The following is a 16,149-nucleotide window of genomic DNA, read 5'->3' on the forward strand; positions in this document are numbered from 1 at the left end:
AGGGTGGGGCTCAATCCCCAGTACTGCATGGTTCCCTGTGCTTGTAGGAAGGGATCCCTGAGCACAGGCCTGTGACAGCCCTGAGCACCATGGCACAGTTCACAAACAAAGGCCAAGTCTCCTTTTTCACATAACAATGCAGTATCCCCAACTGTTTTACCTATCCACTGTCGATGAAGGAACTCACTTCTCTCATCAGAGAGAGAGGTGGGGGGAGGGAGAGAGGAAGGGAAGGAGGGAAGAAGAGAATTGCCTGCCACAGAGGCAGGCTGGGGGTGGGTTGGGGGGTGATGGGAGAGAAACTGGGAACACTGGTTCTGGGAAATGTACACTGGTGGAAGGATGGGTGTTGGAATATTTTATGAATGAAACCTAATCATAAACAGCTTTGTAAGGGTCTATCTCACAGTGATTGAATTTTTGGGGGGAGGTAGTCACACCCAGTGATGCTCAGGGGTTACTCCTGGCTCTGCACTCAAAAATTACTCCTGGCAGTGCTTGGGGGACCATATGGGATGCCAGGGATTGAACCTGGGTCAGTCTCTTCCAAGGCAAACACCCTACCTGCTGTACTATCACTCCGGCCCACAGTGATTTAATTATTTTTTTTAAAAAGAAACTCTTAAAGAAAATTTGAAAAGAATAATTTTTGCAAAAATATTTAAGCTATCTACATGTGATTGCTTAAAAATGCTAAACAAATGTCAATTCTTGACCACTTTTGACTTTCCTCCCTAAATGTACTGAAATAAAAATTACATTATCCCTGCTGCTACTTCTGGAGTTACCAGAGGGTCTTCCTTTCAGGTATTGTTGCATTCTTGGTGCCAAGAATTATGCTGGATATCAGACATCAAAAAGTGAATAAAAATAACCTACAAAGAACATATTTTATGAATAGAATTAAGTTGAGGCCTAGAAGCAAGTCAGTGACATATAAAAGCATACTATTTTGGGAAATGAAGGTGCTTGCAGGGATGCTTCAGTGAAAGCAAAGTTAGCAAGTGCATGAAGACAGTATGACAAGATCATCATACGGTCAGCAATGAAGGCCTCCAGTAAGTGTTGTCTCCAGCAAAACTACTAGCAAACAGGAAAGAAACGTGAAAAATAATGTGGTACTCCAAAGACTACTTCTCTGTGGTGGAAGAAATCTTCCTACTAATGGAACTTTCCATTGAGCTTCAAGGAGCAACAAAGAGTCATCTCCTGGCCCAGAATTCCTTTGTGAGATTCCCATGTTGGCGAGCTTGGCGAGCTAGTTGGAAATAATCCAATGTTTGGTCCAATCTTCCACTATTCAGTTCTGGAGTTCCCTCCCTAAATACCGACAAATATCACATAGGGTCAAAGTAAAACAGGATTGACCTCAGATACTCTAATCGCCTTTAGAACCTGCTGTGATGTGTCTTTGAAACTACTCAGATTCCATAGTCCTGCAGAGCTGCAATATGTTTCCTGGGCATAGCAGATATCAGTTGTAGCCCCAAACAATCCATGAGGCAATTTTATTTTCTTTTTTTAAAAAATTTTTATTAATGAAACACCATGAGGTACAGTTGTAGACTTACAAATTTTTGAGCTTGGGTTTCAATTATACAATGATCGAGTACCCATCCCTCCACCAGTGCCCATTTTCCACCACTACTGATCCCAGTATCCCTCCCCTCCCACCCCCCATCCCCCTATCCCACCCTGCCTCTGTGGCAGGGCATTCCCTTTTGTTCTCTCTCTTTTATTGGGTGTTGTGGTTTGCAAAAGAGGCAATGGGTGACAATCATGTTTGGTCTATAGTCTACTTTCAGCATGCTTCTCCCATCCTGGGAGGATCCTCCCAACACCTTTACTTGGTGCTAACGTCTCTATCTGAGCTGCCTTTTCCCCTAGCATGGAGGCAATTTTCTAAGTAAGTGATTCTGTTCACAGAGCTGGTGGCAAAAGTGTGATTTTGTTTCTACTTTTCATGGAACCACTAGGCCTTTTTTGTGACTGTTTCCAAGAACCCATTCATTCTAGTCTCACACATTTATATTAACCAGGAGAAGAACAATCTGAGCTATTTTCCTTAATTTCAGCTCTAAACAGAAGTCATTCTTAATTTATGCTCTATCCAAAGTCCAGCAGAAGGAAGGCTAGCTGATGAAATATTCCCTTAACCACGACCCAGAACAATTTTCCCAAACTGGAATCTTCCTGCCTTATCTCAATATCACCTTGCTGAGAAAATGGGGTGAACCTTTGACTTTACACCTATATATACACCTATATATACTAACCTATATTTATATTTTTATTTATTCATTCACTGGAGTCTGGTAGTGGAGGTTCTTTAGTTTTGTTCTATTTTATTTTGTTTGTGAACCATACTCACTGGCTTTCAGGTCTTACTCCTGACCTTATAATCAGGGGTCACTCCTGGTGAGACTCAGGAGATCATATGAGGTGCTAGGATTTAAACCAGAGTACTCGGCATGCGAGGCAAGCAGCTTACATTCTGTGCTACCTCGCTGGTCCATTTGTTGTTGATTTTTTTAACTGAGATGACATTGGTTTACAACGGTATAAATGTTTCAATGTTTGAGGAACATAGTATCAGCATGCTAAAGTACCAATATCCTTCCACTTAAGTCCTTTGGTTCTTTTCCCCCACTCCTCCAGTTCCACCTTTGGTACCCTTAGTTTTTTGATCAGTCTATGGGTTTGTTTGATGAACATCATTTCCTTGCTTTTTCTATGTCACAAAGTCTCCAATGGAGACGTTACTGGGCCCACTCGAGCAAATCGACGAACAACGGGAGGGCCTTTACCTTTACCTTTACCTTTATGTATGAGATCACCCATGTCACCCATGTTACTCTTTCTTTTTCTGACTTATTTCACAAAGAATGACCCCCTCCAGTTCCACCACAGCAAATAGTGAGATTTCATTTTTTCTTTCATTTGGGTAGCATATCACTTGATCACTTGACTTCCTGTTAATCATCATTTTACTCAAGCAGGAGCCAGTAATGTCTCCATTTTCCCCTGTCACGTGCTAGTGTAGCCCAGTGGCATCTGTTCATTCTAGGAACACGAAGAGCCTCAAACCGATCGTTCAGGGTCTTGACAAAGAAGTCTGACCATCTGGTAGGTGGGAGGACACACGGTCTTTTGACGTCCTGTGGAATTCAGTTGGTAATGGCTCTAGTCCAGCCGTCAACTCCAAATCTCATTACGTGTCCAGCCCATCTGATTTTTGACGCCTTGGCAAACGAGACAGGTCCCTGATTCTTTTTTTTTTTAATTTTATTTATTTTATTTATTTTTTATAAGTGAGACACCAAGAGGTACAGTTGTAGACTTACAAATTTTGTGCTTGGGTTTCAATTACACAATGATCAAATACCCATCCCTCCACCAGTGCCCATTTCCCACCACCACGGATCCCAGTATCCCTCCCACCCTCCATCCCCCCATCCCTGATTCTTGAACTCTGGATTCTTTCTCTCATTTGAGTGGAACGTGATACTCCAAGCATAGTTCTTTCAATTCCTCTTTGGGAGACCCGAATAGCGGTCTCATCCTGTTTTGATAGGGCCCAGGTTTCTGAGGCATATGTTAATGCACGAAGAACAGTGGAACTGAAGAGATGTGCCCAGAGCTGGAGGTTCTTCGTCCTCTTAGCTATTTCTTCGACGCTCTTGAAGGCATTCCAAGCCACTCTCTTCCTCCTGCGCAACTCAGGCACCAGGTCATTTGTCATGTTGACTTCTCGACCTAGGTACACATAACTGTTGCACTGCATTAAACACAGATATGTACATGTCTTTAAAGCTTAAAGATTTCAAATATCGAGCATACAGCCGAAGAGAAGAGCCACATGGAGGGCGGGATCCACAGCTCCCGGAGGGAAAAAAAAAACAGGTTCCAAAAAGAGCCGAGATCTTCGGGAAGTCCCAGATGGGGTAGGTACCGCATCCCGACTCCCCCAGATGGAACCCCGGTGACCAGAAGCCTCTACAAGCACAGCTCGAGTGTGCGGGAACTAGGACTTTTCCTCAAAACCGCGCGGCTGCTTACGCGGCCGCACAACATCTCTCTATATACAAAGTGATCAATGGGAAGTAAACCACCCAACGTTTCTCCCTGAAATCAGAGTTAAGTTTGGAGCACGGCCACAGCCCCAGAAACACAAGGACTTAATGCAGAACCCAGCAGCTTGGAGCAGAAAAGTGAACGGACTATGCGTTAATCCAGGCCATCATGTCTGCCTGGAGGGGAAAGGGTGTTGCCCCATTCTCCCTCTCTTCTCTGGAAAGAAGGATGGCGGCCGCATGGGAGCCTTGTGGACAGCAGGTATGAGCCGGGGGTGTGGTGGCGACTAAAACCTCATGGGAAGGGGGGCGTTCTGGTCCGTCCTTCACGCCCTACCAAGGTCACCTGTTGCCCCCCACGAGCGGCTCTCCAGCACGGCCACAGCCTCAGAAGCACAAGGACTTAATGCAGAACCCAGCAGCTTGGAGCAGAAAAGTGAATGGACTATGCGTTAATCCAGGCCATCATGTCTGCCCGGAGGGGAAAGGGTGTTGGTCCCTTCCGCCCTCCTCCCTCTGGAAAGAAAGATGGAGGCCACATGGGAGCCTTGTGGACAGCAGGTATGAGCCGGGGGTGTGGGGGCGCATAAAACCTCATGGGAAGGGGGGCGTTCCGGTCCGTCCTTCACGCCCTACCGAGGTCACCAGTTGCCCCCCGCGAGCGGCTCTCCAGCACAGCCACGGCCCCAGAAGCACAAGGACTTAATGCAGAACCCAGCAGCGTTAATCCAGGCCATCAAGTCTGCCAGAGGGGAAAGGGTGTTGCCCCATTCGCCCTCTCTTCTCTGGAAAGAAGGATGGCGGCCGCATGGGAGCCTTGTGGACAGCAGGTATGAGCCGGGGGTGTGGGGGCGACTAAAACCTCATGGGAAGGGGGGCGTTTTGGTCCGCCCTTCAAGCCCTACCGAGGCCACCAGTTGCCCCCCACAAGCGGCTCTCCAGCACGGCCACGACTCCAGAGCACAGAAACCAATTTCTTAACTATCTGACTTTCAGTAGAAATACTTCCAGGGTCAATAAGTAAAATAGCAGAAATCCAAAACCAACATTTAATTCTTGAACCCAGCTGTAGAAAGCAAATCACTTCACAATGCTTTTTCAGCATGTCTGATTTGGGGGGGGAGGTAAACTCTAAATAATAGTGGTGAATCTTTTATTGAAACAGTGAATCTAATCAAAGCAGAGAGAGTGTTAACTAGAATGCATCTGCTTCACAGGGACTGGGAGGGGTGAGGGGTGAGGTTTTATTGGGGTTCTTCATGGTAAAAAATAAGTATTGGTAAAGGGAAATGTGTTTGATATTTGCATGACTGAGACCTAAATAAATAAATAAATACAATTTCAAATCTCTTTTGTTTGTTTGTTTGTTTGGGGACCCTATCCAGAGGTACTCAGGAGTTACTCCTGACTTAGCAGTGCTCAGGGGACCATATGTACTTCCAGGGATCAAACTAAGGACCTTAACCCAATACTATCCCTATGACCCCAAATATTTATTTATTAATGAAATATGGCCTCTAAGCTCCTATGGGCCATGAACATTATATATACTAATGGGCTGAAGCAATAGCAGAGTGGGTAGGGCATTTGCCTTGCACACGGCCTACGTGGGTTCAATTCCCAGAATCCCATATGGTCCTTAGAGCACTGCTAGGAGTAATTCCTGAGTGCAGAACCAGGTGTAACCCCTGTGCATCACCGGGTGTGACCCAAAAAACAAAAAAAATAGAAAATACATTATATATATTAGATGCATATCATCTAGTTCTCATAACACTCCTGCATGTGGGTATGTTACTCATGAGGAAAGAAAGATTCCAAGTGCTCCATCCTTGGTAAGCAGGAGAGCCCAGCACAAGCCCATGTCACCTGGCTCTGCACTCCAGCACTCGGGCATCACATACTTCACTTCTGTGACACTCTTCAGTGACACAGAAATGGCCTACTTCTCCTTCCCAGCAAAGAATATCACCTCCGCACCTGTTTTCTTTTCACCCCACCTTTCCTTCTCCCTTCTAAACACTTTTATAGATTTCATTTTTAATCACTTCTTTAAAAATTCTCCTCCACCCACTATATCTACCACTCCAGTCTTCAAAAATACCTTATTCAACCCCTCCTGGAGAGTTGTCAAAGTCATGAGTCAATTTAAGTGGCATTTTATACAACAAATACTCATTGACTCCAATTAAAAACTTTATATCCAAGATCCAAATAGAAAAATGGGTTATGAATAGGTATTGTGCAAAAAAAACATTAATTATCAATGAATTCTCAATAATCACAAGACAAGATACTGAGCCTTATAATTACAGAAATACAAGTTAAATCACAATAAAATAAACTATAATAAAATAACCAGTGGTTTATACCCACTAATTTGGCAAAACTTAAGAAAATAGCAATATTGGAACATAAAACAACAGCTTTAGAAACCTAACAGAGTTAAGTTAAACATGAACATGACTCTAAAGACTCTAAACACTCTAAAGAGATATTATGGCCTCCACTTAGAATACATTACCTAGAAATGCAAATCAAAATGACAATGAAATATTATCTCACACCTATGAGAATGACCTATACCAAAAATATTGCAAATAAGAGTTGGTGAGACCTCCATTACCTCCACTACCTCCACTACCCAGCCACCGCCACACTCCAGGACACTTTCTGGACACTTGGGCTGAGACTCACACATGAGTGAAGCCCCACAGAACCAGGGAAGCAGAACTCTGTGACCTTGGACTCCAGGCTCAATGGACCCAGGAACAGAGATCCTCTGCCTGCTCCCAGCAGCCTGGCAGACCTCCATTACTTCCTCTACCTCCACTACCCAGCTGCTGCCATGCTCCAGGACACCGCGTGACACATCATAAAACACTTAATACAAGATTACTGCACCATATTTGATGGGGTTCAAATATGGTTAGAACCATGGAAACACCTGCAAGGACAATTAGAGGCTGCCCTAAAAGCCTCTATCCCTTTTGAAGAGCCTGGCAAGCTACCAAGAGTGTTCAGCCCCCACGGCAGAGCCTGGCAAGCTATCCATGGTGTATTCGAGCTTCCAAAACCAGTAAATACAATGGGTCTCATTCCTCTGACCCTGAAAGAGCCACCAATATGGCAGTGTTAAGAAGATTGAGGAAGAAGAGGCTGATAAAATCTCAGGGCCGAACGAGGCCTGCCAAAATGAAAGACCAAAATGAGTGTCTGTACTTTCAATGCACGTATGCTGACATGGGATGCATCCATCGAGGACTTGATGGTGCAAGCGCGAAAGAACAAGTACGACATCATTGGTCTGACCAAGATGAGAAGGAATCAACCACATCACACTGTTTTCAACACTGGGGAAGAACTGTTCCTTGGAACATGTGACAAAAGAGGCATCGGTGGTGTCGGTGTCTTTGTCAACATGAACTTGGCCATAAACATTGATTCATTCGAATGCCTAACAACCCGAATTGGATGATTACACTTGAATAGATGTGGCTCACTGCCGGCAGTTTCTATCTTCATTGTTTACCCACCAACATCCAATTATGATGAAGGAGAAATTGAGAAGTTCTACACGGAGCTGGAGAAGTTCTATAAAGAAGAACACACTTTCTACAAGATCATTGTTGGTGATTTTAATGCCAAGATAGGACCAAGAAGATCAGCCGAAGACCTCCACATCGAGACCCATGGCCTCGAATGGAACGAACAGGGTGAGAGACTGTCTGAGTTCATCATGTCTACAAAGACCATCCATGGTAACTCACAATTCCAGAAGGCCGAATCCAAATGTTGGACATGGGAGTCTCCCTGTGGTCGGTTCCACAAAAAAATTTATCACATCATATTCAATCGGCAGGTTTTTCTGACCAATGTCGCTGTTGTCCCAAAATTGTAAACAGGATCGGACCACCGTCTCCTTCATGCACAATTCTATTTCATGGAGTGGGGAGAAGGGCTGCAAAGTTTAAGAAGAGAACTCCCAGAACAACCACCATCTGTGAGTTCTTTGGTACTATTGCAGCAACATGGGAAAATGCCGTCATTGACAAACATTGACGAGGAATACAATTGACTGACTCAGCACCTCCATGATTGTGAGAAGAACGCTAAGAGAGAGATAGCCACAGAAAGACGCCAGTCTTCAAAAACTCTCGAGCTCATTCGCCAACGTGGCTTGGCGCAAGTCTCAGGCAATCGTAAGCAAATGTCTGAGCTCCCAAATCAGTGCAGAGAAGCAATAAAGGAAGACCTCAAAGAGAGAAGAGCAGCAGTGCCGGCAGATGTGGCAGAAGCTGGGAGAAGAATTCGCAACGCCTGTCTGTCCTTTGCCAACTACAAGACCAAGATGATTGCCCTCTGACGTCCTGATATCTGATATCTGGAAGATATCACAACTTCCAGAAGGGCAATGGAGAAGATTATCCATGACTTCTACTTGGATCTTTTCGATAGCCACGTCCACCTTCCCACATACCAAATTCCGCAGGATGGAATGTTGTTCCCAAAGTTGTCCCTTCTGAAATCCGACACACCATTTCATCAGTAAAGAAGTGAACAGCACCCAGCCCAGACAAGGCAGACCCAAACACCCGAAGAACCTGCCGTCAGTACTCATCAATACACTGGCTCGGCATTTTACATGCTACCTTTCTGAATGCAAGGTTCCGTCCCAATGGAAAACCAGCAGGACTGTACTACTGTACAAGAAGGAAGACATCCACAACATTGGCAACTATCGCCCAATCTGCCTCTTGTCTGTCGTTTACAAGCTATTCACTCGAATCATACCAAATAGGATTGGCAGAACACTAGAAGCAACCATACAAGCAAGCCAGTTTCTGAAAAGAATTCAGCACAATAGACCATATCCACGTGATAACCAAGCTCATTGAGGTTTCTTAGAAGTTCAAGATGCCTCTCTGCCGGAGTGATAGCACAGCGGCAGGGCGTTTGCCTTGCATGCAGCCAACATGGCCCACCCGAGTTCGATTCCTCCACCCCTCTCGGAGAGCCCGGCAAGCTACCAAGAGTATCTCGCCCACACGGCAGAGCCTGGCAAGCTCCCCGTGACGTATTCGATATGCCAAACACAGTAACAACAAAGTCTCCAATGGAGACGTTACTGGGCCCACTCGATTTAAAGAAGGCCTTTAAATTCTGTTGAGACTTAAGCAGTCATTGAGACCCTAGCCAAACAGGAGGTTCAATGTCAATACATCAGGTTCCTTCATGAGGAGCTCACCATTCTACAGGAAGGTGATCACTGATATCACGAGTTCAGCAGGGTGATACCATTTCACCAAAACTCTTCAGTACCACCCTCGAGACTGGAATGGGAAGGAATGGGAGTGAAGATGGACGACAACAACACCACCTCTGCTTCGCTGATGACATAGTTCTAATGACACCAAACATCAGCCAAGTAGGACAAATGTTGGCCAACATTGACCATGAGTGTGGAAAGGTCGGTCTACAGCTGAATCTCACAAAGATAATGTTTATGAGAAACGTTCTTGTTCCTGACATTCTATTTGCTCTCAACAGGACGAACATCTCTGAATCCAAGAGTTATGTGTACCTAGGTCTAGAAGTCTACATGACAAATGACTTGGCACCTGAGTTGCACAGGAGGAAGAGAGTGGCTTGGAACACCTTCAAGAATGTGGAAGAAATAGCTAAGATGACGAAGAACCTCTGGCTCCAGGCACATCTCTTCGATTCCCTTGTTCTTCCTTCATTAACATATGCCTCAGAGACCTGGGCCCTATGAAAACAGGATGAGAACACTATTCAGGTCTGCCAAAGAGGAATCGAAAGAGCTATGCTTGGAGTATCACGCTTCACTCAAATAAGAGAAAGAATCCAGAGTTCCAACCTCCATCAACGGTCAAGAATCAGGGATGCTGTCTCATTTGCCTTGCAAGGCATCAAAAATCAGATGGGCTGGACATGTAATGAGATTTGGAAATGACCAATGGAATACAGCCATTACCACCTGGATTCCATGGGACGTCAAAAGATCACGTGGTCGCCCACCTATGAGATGGTCAGACTTCTTCATCAAGACCCTGAATGATCGGTTTGAGGCTCTTCATGTTGTAGAATGAGCAGCCACCATTGGGCTATACTAGCACGTGACAGGGACGAATGGAGACGTTGCTAGAGCCTGCTTGAGCAAATCGATGAGTAATGGAATGTCAAGTGTTCAAGTGTTGGTGAGGATGTGAAGAAAAAGGAATTCTGGCACATTCTTGGTGAGGATGCAAATTTGTACTATGGAAAATAAAATAGAAATACTTTTTTTTTAAGCTGGGGAGTTCTTTATGATCCAGTACTATCACTCCTAGGCATTTATCCGAAGAATATGAAAATACCAATCTGGTAGGATATTTTCACCACTATGTTTGTAGAAGCATTATTCACAGAAGTCAAAACATGGAGTCAACCTTAATGTCTATTGACAAATGAGCAGATAAGGAAATTGTAGTCTATATGCTTAATGAAATACTACTTTGCCATTAAAAAGATAAAATTAGGCCTGATAATCTCTTCATCGGCCACCCTCCAGAACTCATGGCTACTTCTCCTGGAACAGAGCATAAAATGAGGCCCCCCATAACCATACCACCAAACTCCGTGCCAGGCTATTTTCACTCCAGGAGCCCCAGAGGGGGGCAGGTAAGAGCCCTCCCCACCCCAAGGAACCCAGGCCCTGCAGTCTACCTCCACAACCCAACCGCCGTCATGCTCCAGGCCGCTTTCCACATGCTCGGGCCGAGCTTGACACATGAGTAAACATACTCCTGGACTTCATAAGACATTCCCTACCCATTTTCCATAGTTAGCATATCATATTTGATAGGGTTCAGACAGTAGGCAACTAATCATAGAGGGAAATATATATATATGCATATATACATATTTTCAGACATATACACCAAAGCTCACATCACCCAAACCATAACAACATTTTAGTGATATCCTATAGAATGTCTTAATGGCTCCTGCCAAAATAGAACGATCTTCACACTGTTTCCTATATGAACACTTTTTTGTAAGCACGTTCAGCTGTTCTTCATAACAGACAATACAAAACATATTCTTTCATTTGTGTTTTGGGACAGGGATTGGACTTTGGGATGGAAATATGCCTAATTTTGTCATAGAAAGGAGTAATGTGGTGGGATTGGTGTTTGAATATTTAATGTAATCAAATCACTTAATCACTTAATTTCCCGTTAGTCGTCGATTTGCTCAAGTGGGCACCAGTAATGTCTGCATTTGTCCCTGTCGCGTGCTAGTGTAGCCCAATGGCATCTGTTCGCTCCGGGAACATGAAGGGACTCAAACCGATCGTTCATGATCTGGACGAAGAAGTCTGACCATCTGGTAGGTGGGTGGCCACGCGGTCTTTTGACATCCCGTGGAATCCAATCAGTAACAGCTCTAGTCCAACGGTCGTCTTTAAATCTCATTACGTGACCAGCCCATCTGATTTTCGACACCTTGGCAAATGAGACAGCATCCCTGATCCTTAATCATCAACGGATGTCAGAACTCCGGATTCGTTCTCTCATTTGAGTGAAACGTGATATTCCAAGCATAGCTCTTTCTATTCTTCTTTGGGAGACCTGAATAGCGTTCTCATCTTGTTTGCGTAGGGCCCAGGTCTCTGAGGCATATGTTAATTCAGGAAGAACAGTGGAATCAAAGAGATGTGCCCGGAGCCGGAGGTTTTTCGTCCTCTTAGCTATTTCTTCGACGTTCTTGAAGGCGTTCCAAGCCGCTCTCTTCCTCCTGCGCAGCTCGGGTGCCAGGTCATTTGACATGTTGACCTCTCGATCTAGGTACACATAGCTGTTGCATTCAGAGATGGTCGTTCCATTGAGAGCGAATGGGGCGTCAGGAACAAGGCTGTTTCTCATAAACATTGTCTTCGTAAGATTCAGCTGTAGTCCTGCCTTTCCATACTCATGGTCAAAGTCGGCCAGCATTTGTGCCGCTTGGCTTAAGTTTGGTGTTATTAAAACTATGTCATCAGCAAAGCAGAGGTGGTGTAGTTGCCGACCATCTATCTGCACTCCCATTCCTTCCCATTCCAGTCATCGCATGATGTTCTCGAGGGTGGCACTGAAGAGTTTCGGTGAAATGGTATCACCCTGCCACACCCCTCTCTTGACATCAACAATCACTTCTTTGTAGAATGGTGAGATCCTGGTAGTGAATCCGCAGTACAGCTCACGGAGGATCCTGATGTATTGGGCTTGAATGCCCTGATTGGCTAGGGTTTCAATGACCGCTTGCGTCTCAACGGAATCAAAGGCCTTCTTTAAATCAATGAACGTTAAACAGAGCGGCATCTTGAACTCCCGAGAAACCTCAATGAGCTTGGTTATCGTGTGGATATGGTCGATGGTGCTGAATCCTTTGCGGAACCCGGCTTGCTCGCATGGTTGTCCTTCATCTAGTGTTCTCCCAATCCTATTTAGGATGACTCGAGTGAACAACTTGTAGATGACAGATAATAGGCAGATGGGGCGATAGTTGCCAATGTCATGGATGTCTCCCTTCTTGAACAGTAGTACGGTCCTGCTGGTTTTCCATTGGGACTGAACCTTGCATTCAGACAGGTAGCCAGTGAAGAGCCGAGCCAGTGTATTGATGAGTACTGATGGCAGGTTCTTCAGGTGTTCAGGTCTGACCTTGTCTGGGCCGGGTGCTGTTTGTTTCTTTACCGACGAAATGGCGAGTCGGATTTCGGAAGGGAGAACGTTGGGAACGACATATCCATCCTGTGGAATTTGGTATGTCGGCAAGTGGACATGGCTATCGAAGAGATTTGAGTAGAAGTCATGGATAATCTTCTCCATTGCCGTTCTGGAGGATGTGATGGATCCATCAGGACGTCGGGGAGCAGTCATCTTGGTCTTATAGTTGGCGAAGGACAGGCGGGCGTTATGAATACTTTTCCTGGCTTCTGCCGCATCTACCAGTACTTCTGCTCTTCTCTCTTTGAGGTCTTCCTTGATCGCATCTCTGCACTGCTTTGCGAGCTCGGACGTTAGCTTGCGGTTGCCTGAGGCATGCGAACCACGCTGGCGAATTAGCTCAAGAGTTTTTGAAGATAGGCGATTTTTTGTGGCTATCTCTCTCTTGGCGTTCCTTGCACATTCATGGAGGTGCTGAACCAGTTGATCGTATTCCTCGTCAATGTTGTCAACAATGGCATCTTCCCATGTTGCCGCAATAGTACCAAAGAGTTCCCAGTTGGTGGTCATTCTGGGAGTTCTCTTTTTGAACTTAGCAGCCCTTTCTCCCTGCTCTGTGAAGTAGAATTTTGCACGAAGGAAACGGTGGTCCGATCCCGTTCGAAATTTTGGGACAACAGCGACATCAGTCAGGCAAAACCGTCGATTGAATATGATGTGGTCTATTTCGTTGTGGAATCGTCCACCGGGAGACTCCCATGTCCATCGTTTAGATTCTGCCTTCTGGAACTGTGAGTTACCATGAATGGTCTTGGTCGACATGATGAACTCAGACAGTCTCTCACCCTGTTCGTTCCATTCTAGGCCAGGGGTCCCGATGTGAAGTTCTTCAGCTGATCTTCTCGGTCCTATCTTGGCATTAAAATCACCCACAATGATCTTGTAGAAGGTGTGGTCTTCTTTATAGAACTTCTCTAGCTCTACTACTACTTCCACTACCCAGCCGTCACCACACTCCAGGACGCTTTCCGGACCCGCGTGGCAGCTCCGGCCGAGACCCACGCACGACTGAAGACCCACAGAACAAGATAAGCGGAACTCTCTGAGACCTTGGACTCCAGGCTCGGCGGACCCAGGGACAGAGCTTCTCTGCTTGCTCCCACCACCACAGGTGACAAAGGGATTCTAATCAGGAGCCCCACCCTACCCTGCCCTGTCTGCTTCCATCAACCACCCAGGGATCGAATTGCGCACAGGAGACCCACCCTACCCAGATAAATACCCCACTGGCAGACTTCCACTCTCCACACTACTTCCACTACCCAGCCGTCGCCACACTCCAGGACGCTTTCCGGACACATCATAAGACATTAAATACCCATCTTCTGGAATTGTCGTACCATATTTGATAGGGTTCAAATATGGTAACACCTACAAGGGTGATTAGAGGTCACCCCAAAAGCCTCTATCCCTCTCGGAAAGACTGGCAAGCTACCGAGAGTATTCCGCCCGCACGGAAGAGCCTGGCAAGCTATCCGCTGTGTATTCGATATGCCAAAACCAGTAACTACAACTGGTCTCATTCACCTGACCCTGAAGGTTTCACCGACATGGCAGCACTGAGAAGGATGAGAAAGGAGAGGCCGACAAAATCTCAAGGCCGACCTAGGCTGCCACAACGAAGGAAGACAAAAATGATCGTCTGTACTTTCAATGCACGTACGCTAGCATCAGATGCATCCATCGAGGACCTGATGGTACAAGCGCAAATGATCAAGTACGACATCATTGGTCTGACCGAGACAAGATGGCACGAATCTCACCATGCCGTTTTCGACACTGGAGAAGAATTGTTCCTCGGAACATGCGATAAAAGAGGTGTTGGAGGCGTCGGTGTCCTTGTCAACACAAACTTGGCCAAGAGCATTGATTCATTCGAATGCCTAACAACCCGAATTGGACGTTTACATTTGAATAGATGTGGCACACTGCCTGCAGTTTCTATCTTCGTTGTCTACGCATCAACATCTCATTATGATGAAAGAGAAATGTAATCAACTATTGGGAAGTAACTTATAAATTTTTTTTTAAATTTAAAAAAAAATTTTAAAAAGATAAAATTATGTATATTGAGACAAACTGGATAGATCTTGAGGTGAGTAAGCCCAGGGAAATAAGTAAGAAAGTTACTGAAAGTTATCATACGGCTTAATTCATATGTACAATATGAATTGTTAAAAGTAAACAAACTGGCAATAATCAACAAACACTAAATTTTGTGAAAATTGTGGTGGTTCCCAGAGGGCAAGGAAAGGAGTCTGGAATAAGAATAATGAGAGATGGACATCTTTGGTGGTGGGATGGCCCTGGAATCTGGGTGTAGGTGTGGTAAGTGTTACAGCACATGAAATGAGACCTTTCAAATTCTATAACCCTGTAAATCCATGATATGTTATAATTTAAAACATCGTGCTTTCTCAACTGATCTGTCTAAAGAACTCTTACTTATGCTTTAAAACCCTACATTAATGGCACCTACTTCCTGAAATCTTCTTGAGTTCCCAGATGCCAAATGAATCGTTACTCCTCTGTGCTTCCTGTGCAAAATTGCACTATCCCATATTCCACTATTCTGTCAGTAAGTGTTTTATGTATCTCCCTAATTTGGCAAGGAACTACCAGAAAAAATGAGGGTTATTTATGACCTATTGCTGTGCCAGGTCTAGCACAATGCATCAAAGAAGGACCTTATGCCTATGTCTCCCTTGTCCCACTTCATAATTCCCACATAATCACTTGAATTCTATGGCACTTTTAGATTTTTGGTCTGTGCTTTCTTTCCTGGTAATTCCTGGGCCCTTGAATCATTTCCTGCTTCTCTATGACCTTCACATTTCTCAGCACTCAAAGTTCTAATGCATTTTTACAAAACCTGACCCCAAAGCCAAATTATACAGTGAGGCAAAACTATTTCCATTTTGAATAGAATATGAATAAAAAATTATCTTGCTCTTGAGTGGTTTTTCCCTTTACCATTTTTATTATGGTACCTTGATTTACTATACTGGTAATGCTAATTTTCATGTACACGTTGTTCCAACACCACATCCATCACCAGATTGACCTCTTCCTTCCACCAGTGTCTCAAGAGCTTCCACCAGTCACATACTCCCACGTAAGACCCCCACCATGGTTCTGTTGACAAAATTGTTGGGTGATTTTAAAACTTCAAAGATGGTATTGGTGTTAAAAGAACAATGATCCCCTAATTCTAGTAATCCCAGTGGAAATTCACAAGGACTTGGATGAAAAGTCTACAACTGAGAAAGCATTTGACAAGATCCAGCACCCCTTTATGATGA

Source organism: Sorex fumeus, unplaced genomic scaffold (genome assembly GCF_029834395.1).
Source record: "Sorex fumeus unplaced genomic scaffold, SorFum_2.1 ptg000157l, whole genome shotgun sequence".
NCBI lineage: Eukaryota > Metazoa > Chordata > Mammalia > Eulipotyphla > Soricidae > Sorex > Sorex fumeus.